This window comes from Anomaloglossus baeobatrachus, chromosome 11, assembly GCF_048569485.1.
Source record: "Anomaloglossus baeobatrachus isolate aAnoBae1 chromosome 11, aAnoBae1.hap1, whole genome shotgun sequence".
NCBI lineage: Eukaryota > Metazoa > Chordata > Amphibia > Anura > Aromobatidae > Anomaloglossus > Anomaloglossus baeobatrachus.
In genome coordinates this window covers 187,226,197-187,238,730 of record NC_134363.1, presented here as the reverse complement: position 1 = coordinate 187,238,730, position 12,534 = coordinate 187,226,197, and the positions used below count along the sequence as shown (strand labels likewise).

At 44.0% G+C, this 12,534-nt stretch overlaps 1 protein-coding gene across 8 annotated transcripts in view; it reads left to right on the top strand.

Moving 5' to 3' along the window:
* Positions 1–12,534, top strand: part of PKNOX2 (PBX/knotted 1 homeobox 2) — a 410,686-nt gene that overhangs the window by 91,928 nt on the left and 306,224 nt on the right. For all 8 annotated transcript variants that reach the window (XM_075328081.1, XM_075328085.1, XM_075328082.1 and 5 more), the window contains exon 2: positions 7,490–7,589. The gene's annotated coding sequence lies outside the window, so the exon portion shown is untranslated. The remainder of the gene's footprint in view (positions 1–7,489; positions 7,590–12,534) is intronic.

The following is a 12,534-nucleotide window of genomic DNA, read 5'->3' as shown; positions in this document are numbered from 1 at the left end:
GTTGTTGGCACCTTTCCAAAATTGTGGGTAGACATCTTTGTTTCAAGTGTGTGATGCTTAATCAGACTCACCTGTGGGAAGTAACAGGTGTGGGCAATATGAAAATCACACCTGAAACCAGATAAAAAGGGGAAAATGTGACTAAATCTTTGCATTGTGTGTCTGTGTGCCACACTAAGCATGGAGAACAGAAGGAGGAGAAGAGAACTGTCTGAAGACTGGGGAACTAAAATTTGTTGTAAAACATCAACAATCTCAAGATTACAAGTCCATCTCCAGAGATCTTGATGTTCCTTTGTCCACAGTGCGCAACATAATCAAGAAGTTTATACCCCATGTCACTGCAGCTATTCTCCCTGGACGTGGATAGCAGAGATAAATGGGTGAAAAGCTGTAACGCAGGATAGTCCGGATGGTGGATAAGCCGCAATCAAGATTCAAAGAAATTCAAGCCGTCCTGCAGCTCAGGGGCTTCAGTGTCAGCACGAATCTATCCGTCCACATCTGAATGAAATAAAATGCAATGGACGAGACCCAGGAGGACCCCACTGCTGACACAGAGAAAGCCAAAATGTACGTGAGTAACCAAAATCCTTCTGGGAAAGTGTCTTGTGAACAGAGGAGACCAAGATAGAGTAAATCACATTATTCTACTGTTTTGCCGAAAACTGAATGAGGCCCACAAAGTAAAGAGCACAGCACCTTCAGTCACATATGGTGGAGGTCAGAGATGTGTTACTGCCTCTGGCACTGGGGGCCTTGACTGTGTGCAAGACATCATAAAATCTGAACATTACCAGAGAATTCTTGGTAGCAATGTAGATCCCAGTGTCAGAAAGCTGGGTGTGCGTCCTAGGTCAGGGGTCTTCCAGCAGGACAATGCCCCCTAACACTTCAAGAAGTCTCAAAAATAGATAAAAACAAAGTGCTGAAGTGACAGCAATGTGTCTGGATCTAAACCCCATTAACATCTGTGGAGAGATCTGAAAATTGTTGTTTGGAGAAGAGAAGACCTGGAGACATTTATAAAGAAGAGTCCAAGATTCCAGGTGAGAGGAGGAGGAAGCTTGTGGATGGTTATAGGGAGCGACTGATGGCAGGTGTTTATTTCAATACAAGGAATTAAACGTGTCATTGCAATTGTTTTCTGGGATAAATGCTTCATTTTCTGAATCAGTTTCAAGGGTGCCAACACTTTTGGCCATGACTGTATGTTCACTATGGGGAGATAAGGTATGCACACCAGTGACTATGTAAGGGGAATACATGAAATAGCAGAAACTGCTGTGTGAATACTGACTTGAAAAATCCAATAGCTATATGTAAGAGTGAAAATGTGAAAAATGGAATCTGCATTACTGCCATGAACATATGAATCATGAGAAATTTAGCTACTGAATTGATCAATGCAATAGAGCCCCAACACTACGCCAAAGTATTTCTCTACGTTGGGGTCCCTAGCTTGTGTGTGTCCTCTCATGCAGTTAAAAAACTTACCATGTATGGGAAGCTGAGACCCAGGCTATTTATGCGTATGATATGGATTGGCAATAGGTGTGGTTGGGGAGGGTTCACAAACGAAAAACTACTAACAATAAGGAATAACGTTTGGAACACCATTCTAAGTCTGAACTGGGTGCAAAAACCTAAAAAAAACATCACTAGGTTTTTTTAGGTTTTTTTTTAGTTTTTTTTAGGGTTTTTTTAGGTTTTTTTAGGTTTTTGCACCCAGTTCAGACTTAGAATGGTGTTCCAAACGTTATTCCTTATTGATAATGACTGTATGTTCAGGCTTTCAAAAACAGCAAGCGTTGAAAAGCAATAACATACAATTTTTTGTTTTTTTTGTTTTGTTTTTTTTTTTTTTGAGGCTGTCAAAAATTACAAATTGTCAAAGGGAGATTGATTCAGAATTTGCTCCTTCTTTGAGGAGTTTTTCCATTTTCTGAAGTTTTTATTACCCTATTAGGTAATATTAACTTTTGTTTTTTGCAAAGTGAAAATATGCAGCGTCAAAAACTCTTTCTAAAAATGGATCCCGAGAAAGACAAAAATTGTGACTGTTCTGCTTCTCAAGTCTATTCCTGTTATTGGTGAGCAGTGATGGACATTTATTGCAGACCCTAACGGTAATGCTGCCTGGATTATGTCACTTCTGTAGTCTACAAAGCAGCCGTGGCTCCATAGAACTCACTGGAAACAAAGATTATCCAAAAGTGGAGCTCCTCTTGAAAATATAAAGATACATATAACAGGATGATGAATAGGGATGTGTAAACCTGAACGGTAAAGTTTCGGGTCCACCTCGAATACAGATTTTTCATGGACGTTCGGAGTTCGGATACTGAAAAAAGTTTGTTGGTTGTGCTGAAACCTTTTACTCAACAAACATTTCTGTTGCAGTGCAGGTAAAGCAGACAGCGGGGGGCTGGTATTATCAGGCTGGGAAGTTCCATGGTTATTTGGCCCTTCATAGCCTAAATATAGCAGCACACAACCGCCATAGAAATGGCTCATTTATTAGATGCTCTAATTCTGGTGCTCTCCCCGGCTCTTCCCAATTGTCTTGGTGTGGTAATTGGGTAATACTTTTGAGGTTGATGTCAGTTGTGAATGGATAGCTGTCATGAAGCCTCAGGGTTAGTAATGGAGAGGCGTCTATCAGACACATCCACAACTAACCAATCAAGTGTACAATTAAAACACAAGTAGAAAAATAATTAGTTTATTTGAATAAAGATTCCCCCACACTTCCTCGTTCACCAATTTAATTCAAAAGAAATCCTGGAAGTTCTGACGTAATCCATTGGAGTAATGACACAATGCTCATTGAATCCTATGGTGCTTTGTTCTGAGAACAAGGCTCCATAAGTCACTGCTGATCAGCGGCAGTCCGGAATTTCTTATGCTCATTCCTGTAGCTGAACTTCCCAACTTGATATCAGCCCCCAGCTGTCTCCTTTACCTTGTCTGGTTATCAAAAATAGACTGGAGCCCACTTAATTTTTTTGCCCTTTACCCATTTGTTTGCAGGGCAGTTGTCCTTCTCTTATCCCGTTTGCTTGTTTTTATCGCTCACTAGCACTTACTATGACAATTTTACAGCACAGAAGTTTGGGTTCCCATTGACTTTTATATGGGGTCCGGGTTCTGAACTGAACCTTTAAAGATTGTCTGAACCCGACGAACCAGAACATCCATGGACCCGCTCATCCCTAATGATGAGGACCTGAGGGTGGTCCCATAGTTGCAGTGCTGTTGTACCTCCCCGCTGCGGTGGTTGAATGTGCTGGGTCGGGAAATGAAATCCAGAAGAAGTGAGTTATGAGCGGCGGTGGCCTCTGTAATGGATTATATTAAGGGATGACAGCCTTTATTGCCAGGCATTTATTGTCTTACAGATAAACATATGTTAATTGCATTCTTGAGATTTCAGTCCCTGAATGTTATTCATAAAGTCCCCCCCTTCTCGACCTTCATACGTCTCATACAGATGTTTGCGGAAATACAACACAATTGGATTTGATAGTGAAAACTTCCGCGCTGGCTCAGAGTCGGCAGTGATGGATCTGTCCCCGGATTGCTGCTGAATCTGATTCTCGCCTTCTCCTGCACAGACTCCGAGGCTTTGGAGAGACAGTAATGTAATTGTAGGTTTCACGTTAACTCCTAAACATGAGCATTTCTGGGGAGGACTATTCATGTGTCATATGGATCCGTCTATGATTTATAATCGCTGATTCCACTTTGCTCGGGTTTTTTTGTCTTGTTGGCGCATATGACAACGGGGCGGCTGGTTTTAGTATCTTTGTTCTTTGCTGTGTCAGGGATAGCAGCTCCTGACGGTAACACCTCCGTGCTGCACTATTAAGCACATTAGTGGAATGGTTATGACCTTTAAAAATGCTTCATCTAGTCAGAGTGAGTGCAATCTGAAACTCCCGATCAGTCCTGTCTCCTGACAAGGGCATGGACCAGTTTGTGCGTGTGTGTACCTCTGACTGCTAGTGGGCACACACTAATTTGTTAATAATTTGGGTAACGCCTCTACCCCACCAGGACTCTGCACATGAGCTTCCCTGACATTGGCTGTTAGTAGTAGGAGAAAGCAGCATTACAAGGCATGCACCATCTATAGTGTGAGCCTCTCAGTCCCCTAAGTGACTATGGGCTTGTTTTTAAGTGTAATTTTTTTTTTTGTTTTCTTTTTTTACATGTACTTTATTATCTCTTGTTGGAGTGTTCTGTTTTAAATAAAGCTGCTTTGTTTTTGATACTTCCTGGTATTTAGTTTAAACAACACTTTATTGATATACTCCTGTGCGGATTAGGCTGCTTTCACACTACGTTTTTTTTTTAACATACGTCATTAACGTTTTTTTGCGGTAAAAGCGGATCCTACTTTTACAAAGAAAAACGCATGCAAACACATGTTATTTTGCAGGATCCTGCCACTTGAAGTTTATGGGCGGGCATTGGAGTCATGTGATCGGGAGTGAGGGGAACTGATCGTGACAGACTGGGAGCTGGCATCTGACAGCTGCGGAGGCTCGTAACCAAGGTAACCATCGGGTAACTTGCTTGGATACCCAATATTTACTTTGGTTCAAGCGTCTGCACACGTAACCAAGGTAAACATCGGGTAACTAAGGGAAACGCTTTGTTTGGTTACCCGATAGGTACCTTGGTTACGAGTGTCCGCAGCTCTCAGGCGGGGGAGAGAGAGAGGAGAGGGCGGGGGAGAGAGACAGAGAGGGAGGGGGAGAGAGAGAGACTGATCACGCCAGGCTGGTTTCTGGGCATGCTCAGTAGAGCAAGCAGGATCCTGTCTATCAGCATGCTAGCGTTCACATGCGTTTGCGTGCAGTATAGTCAGGATCCAGCAATTTGCAGTATTTGGACTCTAGCGTTTTTGAAAAAAGTTAAAAAACTGCAAGTCGCTGGATCCTCACTATAACGCACGCAAACGCATTTAAACGCATGTTGACGGGAGTCCATTGCAAATTCATTGAAATGAAAACGCATTTGCACTGGATCCGTTTTTGCGTTAAAAAAACGTTCAGGACGCATGTTAAAAAAACGTAGTGTGAAAGCAGCCTTACATGTGCGTTTTGGTTTTTGTGTTTTGTTTTTTTTTACCTGCAGATTTTCTGCATTTAATGCAAGTCTGTGGGAAAAATCTGCACAGAAAGCTCAGCAAATTTGCAGGAGAAATTGACCTGTTGCAGATTTGAAACTCGCTCTTCAGGTCAGTTTACGTTGAGTAAAAAGCAGCAGAGAGCACCGGAGACTTCTGTAAATCCATCTACTTCATCATAACGACGAGTAGAGTCATATTGCGAGGTGATTTTTATCACAAAATGTGCACTGTAAACACAATTCCCCAAAAACCAGATCAGGATTTTTCACAATTTCCCCACACTTTGAATTTTTTTCCCCCATTTTACAGTATGTGATAAAATGAGTGGTGTCATTTAAAAGTATAATTCATCCTATAAAAAACAAGCCTCATACATCTATGTCGTCAAAATACCGTATATAGTTAAGGCTATGGGAAAAAGGGGAGGAAAACGCAAAATCGGAAATTGGACACGCTGTGAAGGGGTTAAAAACGAACAAAACATTTGTGTTTGCAGCACTTTTTTTTTTCTCATTGGACTTGTCCTAGATCTGTTCTTATAGATGATTACTGGACGTGTGATCTCTGCTGGATCCGTTCTAATGAACTGGACATGTGATTTATTGAATCTGTTCTAACGTATGATTACTGGACGTGAGATCTGTTGAGTCCGTTCTAACATATGATTACTGGATGTGTGATCTCTGCTGGATCCATTCTAATGAGTGATTACTGGATGTGTGATCTCTGCTGGATCCATTCTAATGAGTGATTACTGGATGTGTGATCTCTGTTGGATCCATTCTAATGGATGATTACTGGATGTGTGATCTCTTGGATCCATTCTAATGGATGATTACTGGATGTGTGATCTCTGTTGGATCTGTTCTAATGGATGATTACTGGATGTGTGATCTCTGCTGGATCCGTTCTAATGGATGATTGCTGGATGTGTGATCTCTGCTGGATCCGTTCTAATGAATGATTACTGGACATGTGAACTCAACCTTAGAAGGATCATAGTTGATCATTGGATCTCCTGCCTGTGCCTCCATCGCTCGGTTGCCATCTGATTGACCATTCACACATTGTGTTTTAATTCTGCCAAGATTGTGGTAGAATTGTAACATTTTTGCCACAATTTTGGAAACTTTCAGTAAATCTATGGCATTTTTTGTCACGATTGCAACAATGTAACGCAGCTTGTGAACACAGCCTCTTTGGTTCCAGTTGAAATAAATCTGCTTTCCACATTGGTCTGATAGATTCGGGCCCTACCTGTCAGATTCTGTGGATCTCTGATAAGTGCCCACGGTGGATGTACCCCTTTAAATAAATGGCTGCCCTGAAGTCGGGACTTGTAATTGTGAGCGTGGGGCTCCATACTCTGATGCCGGTGACCACCATGTAGAGATATCAAGGTAGAAAAGAGCCAAATAAAATCTGGCCGTATAATCCAGATCATTTTTTTACAAGTGTTTCTGAACCAGTCTGTAGTGAGTATAATTCCTTCATATGCACCATTAATTTTTCTTTATCGCTGTCCTGATGGCCGTTACACTTTTTTTCTCCTTTTGTTAATGCCTTTTCCCATTTGCTTTTTTACAATTAGCAAAATGCTTCTTTTTTTTTTTTTCTTGTAAGTCCAGTTTCAATGGGAGACAGGGCTGCGTGCGAAAGTGATTCTAATGGGCTGAAAAGCGATGGAAATTGTGATGCTTTCAGGCCATGGGGACGTGAAGCTGGAGCTGCTGGTTGCACAGTATGGCCTGTATGAAGCAGCGCTCTGGAGCAAGGAGCTGCCATTGTTATGTATTTGTACGAGTGGATTTTTTTTTTTATGACCTCACAGGTTAAAGAGTAGATCGGTGCCATAGATATCCAAGGGCCTGTGTACACCTTGCAGATTTGTTGCGTTTTTTCTGCGCAGGTTTGTCACAATTTCCTAATGGCCGTAAAGTGAATGAGAATCCTGAAATCTCTTGCACACGTTGAGTATTTTCTCCTTGAAAATTTGGTGCAGATTTAATTCTACAGAATTTCACTTATATTAATGAGTGGGAAAAATATGCACCAAAAAAGCCTGAAAAAAACCCACGCAAAAATGCACGTTTTTGCTGCTGCGGTTTTCCTGCCAAGGGATGCAGAAATGGTGGAGAAATTTCTGCACCAAATACTTAACTTGTACATGTACATTAAGGACGCTGCGCTCATTAGTCAGGGCAGCAGTGATGGTACGTACAGAACCATATTACCGGCCCAAAGTGAACATTTTACCGTACGTCCACATGGTAATAATAATGTGCACCCAGTTGTGAAGATTTTGTTATGAAATCCATTGACCATTTGTAATTTTTTTCCCCCCCGCAGTGTGTGGATTAATATCTCCTCCACAAGGCCTCTACTGTAAAACTGGATTTGCTGCCGGTATATCAACAGTGGAAAATCTGCGTTCTCCTTGCCACTTAGGGTATGTTCACATGTTGCTTTTTTCATCCATTTTTTTTTTTTTTTTTTTTTACTGTACCACCAAAATGAATATGAAGTCTCCGGGTGAGTGCCCACATTCAGGAATAGCAGCATTTTGGATATAGCGTGTCTTCGCTACTTGCAAATACTGCATACAAGCACAGTGGATGTGATTTATAGAAATCTCCAGCCCACTGTGCTTCTTTGTAAGTCTATGTGCGCACGCTGAGTATTTGGTGCAGATATTTTTCGCATCTTATGGCAGAAAAATGCACCAAAAACATTCGGTTCTGTTGCGTTTTTGCCATGCGTTTTTCATAATGAAGTCAATGGGTGGAAGGGCTGAAAAACGCATGACAAAAACGCACCAAGAATTGACGCCGCAGATTATTTTCTGCACCAAATCTGCAAGGAAAAAATAAGTAACGTGCACAAAGGGTACTTCAGAAATCTCAGTGACTTTGCTGACCTAAGGATAGGTATGCAGATTTGTCACATTAAAAACCCGCAGTGTGTGCACATGGCCAAACGCTGCATAATCCGACCTGCCAATCAGGTTTCCTATCCTCAGAATGTCAATTTTGTCCTATGTAGACACTTGAGTCTCCTGCGCAGGAGAATGCAGCGAAAATACGCTGCGTCCAGAAAGCCACATAACCCTGATCGTGGGCATGTGCCCTTATTTTTTTCCTTGCAGATTTGAAGCAGTTCCAAATCTGCAGCATGTCAATTCTGTCAGCGTTTTTGCAGCATTTTTCATTCATTCTAAGAAATTGAGAAAAAAACAAACAAACACAAAACCTGCACTCAAAAAACCCACATTTTCCACTACGTTTTTCTTATCAACACTCCTGTATCTGCTGCAAATAGTGAACAAATGCACATGCTGTAAGGAACGTCTTACTTATGGGAACTCTTTGCCTAAATGCCGCTTTACATGCTGCGATATCGATACCGATATCGCTAGCGTGGGTACCCGGCCCCATCGGTTGTGCAACATGGGCATATCGCTGCCCGTGGCGCACATCGCCCAGACCCGTCACACTACTTACCTGCCCTGCGACGTCGCTGTGACCGGCGAACCGCCTCCTGTATAAGGGGGCGCTTCGTTCAGCATCACAGCGACGTCACAGCTGCGTCACTGAACCGCCGCCCAATAGAAGCGGAGGGGCGGAGATGAGCGGGACGAACATCCCGCCCACCTCCTTCCTTCAGCATTGTGGCTGGGAGGCAGGTAAGGAGAGGTTCTTCGTTCCTGCGGTGTCACACATAGCGATGTGTGCTGCCGCAGGAACGAGGAAGAACATAGTTACTGCTGCAGCAACGATATTCGAGAATGGACCCCCATGTCACCGATGAGCGATTTTTGCACGTTTTTGCAACGATGCAAAATCGCTCAATGGTGTCACACGCAACGGCATCGCTAAAGCGACCGGATGTGCGTCACAAATTCCGTGACCCCCAACGAGATCGCTTGAACGATGTCGTAGCGTGTAAAGCGGCCTTAAGCTGTTTTCTGTCTTTCGTAGTTGGGGGGGGGGGGGGGGTTGTTATGGCTTGTTCACATGTACCATTTTTTTTATCCATCTGGTTTTTTAGGTAAAATAGTGATTTACACCAATGAGATTTCTAAAATCCCATTCACATTTTGCGTTGTTTTTTAAACTTGAAATGCATTTTCTTTAAAACATTAACCTCTATTGTTTTGGTGCTTTTATAGACTGAGATCAATTAGACATGTCAGAAAAAAAACCCACAAAAAAATGTTGACTTTCTGCTGTTTTTTTTGGCCATTGTCTGTGTTTTTCATGCAGATATGAAAACCGTAAAAAAACACTACATACGATACGATACGATACGATACACTTTATTGATCCCGTGGGAAATTCTGGTATCACAGCAGCACAACTTAAATAATAACATGAATTACTTAATTGACAAGACAGTAGAGTTGACAGAAGAACATTATACATTAGATTAGGTCATACACAGCGAGTGAACTGAAAGTAGAAGAAATAAAGAAGTAAACATTCACCTTGCTGATTTAACACTAATGTTATTGTGTCGCCCGGGGACCAGTGGTTACTCAGATCCGGGCCACGGGGTCACTTCTGTGGGTATCACGGTAGTGTGACCCGGTCTGTGATCCCAGGCTCCACAGTAAAAGGGGATTTGGTAAGGGAGATTGTCCGTGACGCCACCCACGGTTGTGGTGAGGTTGTGACACCACCGCTGCTCTGGACGGGGATCCCGGGAGTGATGGTATGGAGCAGCTAGATGTTAGTTCTCCCCTCCGTGGGTAGGGGGTTGGTTGTCCCGGGGCCCGGTGAGGTAGGTGGCTGGGTAGCAGGCGGGTTACGGGGCCTGGTGAGGTGCAGGGTCGCAGGGGCAGCGCTGTGCCGCACGGCACGGTGGTACTCACTCAGCCTGAGACGTTGACACAGTTCTCGGTAAAACACACGGCTGGAAAGACGGTTCCCACGGACGGCTGCTGTTGCTTTTCCCCGGTAGTTGACGGTGACGGTCTCTGTCCCTGCACCTAGTGTAATGTTGGTAGCGATGGGTTCCCACCGCTTACCCGCTCCCCGGCTTGGATATGTGCCGGAGGAGCCCCTCTTTGCCCGCAGGCGCTGGCCCTGAGAAACTGGTGCCTTGGCGGTGGCGGTGTCTCTCTCCTACGGTTGGACTGTTGCCTTCAATCGGGACTTAGTTGTTGGGAGACCCGGAGGTCCCCTTCACTGACGGATTTGGCAAATTCACGGCGACTCCTAGCCTTGCCGGGATCCGAAAGGCCCCTGCCAATGGTGCTGGCTTCTCTTCGTATACTGGTCCGGTACCGCCGGGCCACCACCCATCCACGGTCCTTTCGGCAACCTCTGATCAGCCTCTCCTGCAGACGGTCACCGCCGTCTGCTAACCTTGCTGTCTCAGTCCGGGGCACACACCCGGACCAACTTCAGGCTTTCTCAACTGTCACTTTCTCTTCCCACTTCAACTCCTCTCACTTGCTCCTCTACCACTTCCCTCTCACTTCAACTTCAGCTCCAACTAATCTGCCTGGTTTTCCCTCCTCCAGGACTGTGAACTCCTCGGTGGGCGGAGCCAACCGCCTCGCCCACCCCCTGGTGTGGACATCAGCCCCTGGAAGAAGGCAACAAGGGTTTCTGGTGTAGCTTTGGTGTACCTATCCGGGGTGTAGGGTGTGGTGGTGTCATTACCTGTGACCCCTGGCTTGCCCAGGGCGTCACATTATTGTTGTACATTCCCATAGCAGTTGGCATTAATGATTTCCTATATTTTTCCTTCTTACACCTCAGAAGGATTAGCCGGTTACTGAAGGTGCACATGTGAACAAGTCCTTACACTGTAGTCGCTGTACACCATGGCTTCCTTTTATATTTAAAACTGCCAACGCTCTGCCGGATTTCCAGTGTGACAGTCACCACTGGAGCCCTGAGGACCCTCTTGACTTATAATGGGGTCCATCGGACTCTGTCTTGATTTTTATCATGTTGAAATAAATAATAGAACTGAATTGCAGCGCTATGCGTTCTGTCAGATCTGGTGACCCTCTCCCAGCATTGTCATTAGACATTGATCGACAGAAGCAAAGAGTAGGGATGATCAACCCCATGGAAGTTCGGGTTTGCCATGGTTCGGCCGGACTTTAGTGAAAAGTTCAGTTCAAGACCCAAACTTGACCCCAAACCCCATATAAGTTAACGAGCACCCAAACTTATCATGTAAAAACAAACAGCCAAGGTAAAGCAAACAGCTGGGGGGTGTTATTATCAGGGTGAGAATATCCATGGTTATTTGGCCCATCCCAGCCGAGGTATGGCAGCCCGAAGCCGCCCCTTTAGTGGCGCATCCATTAGATGGTGCTTTTCCTGGCTCTTTCCGATTGCTCTGGTGCTTTGGCAGTTAGAGTAATACTTGTGGGCTTGATGTCAGCTGTGCAGTGACAGCTGGCACCAAACCCAGGGGTTAGTAATGCAGAGGAGTCTATCTTACACCGCCATTACTAACCCGGTAAGTGTAGAGTTAAAAAATACACAGGAAATTTTTTTTTTATTTGAATGAAAACTCCACATCCTCCCTCGTTCACCAATTTATTAATAAAAATAAAATTCTCGGAGTACCGGCATAATCCAGTGGTGTAATGTCCCATAACATATCTCCAATCCTATGAAACCCCGTTTTATGAAAGGAGGTTCTGAGACCTAAGCTCCATAGGTCACTGCCGGTCAACGGCAGGTAGGAGCGTGAGAAATTCTGGGCTGCTGCTGACCAGAATGATATCTATGGAGTCTTGTTCTCAGAACAAAGCTCCATAGGAATCGTTAGGTGTCGTGGGATATTACATCATTGGAGTACTATGGAACTTCCAAGATTTATTTTGAATTAATAAATTGGTTAAGGGGTGTGGGGAAGACTTTATTCAAATAAACTATTTTTTTTCCTGTGTCTGTTTTGTTTTGGTTTTTTTTAAGCTACACTATCCGGGTTAGCAATGTGGGTATCTTATAGCCACCTCTCCATTACTAACACCTGGGCTTGATGCCAGCTGTCAATTCACAGCTGACCTCAACCCCAAAAGTATTACCCCGATTGCCCCCTCACCAGGGCAAAGCACCAGAATAGAAGCATCTAATGGAAGCGACACTTCTGGGGCAGCTGCGGGCTGCTGTTTTTAGGCTGAGAAGGGCCCAATAACTATGGACCTACCCACCCTGATAATACCAGCCTCCAGCTGTCCGCTTTACCTTGACTGGTTATCAAACATAGGCAGAAGCCCACATCATTTTTTTTACATTTTCTTTAATTTTTTTCTTTTTATGTTCACAGCAGCATCCGGGCATTTTTCCCACGCCAAAAAGCTTTTTGATTGGCTGCTCTGCAGCTTTTCAACAAACTTTATTTAGCATCTGGACACCGACCCTCGT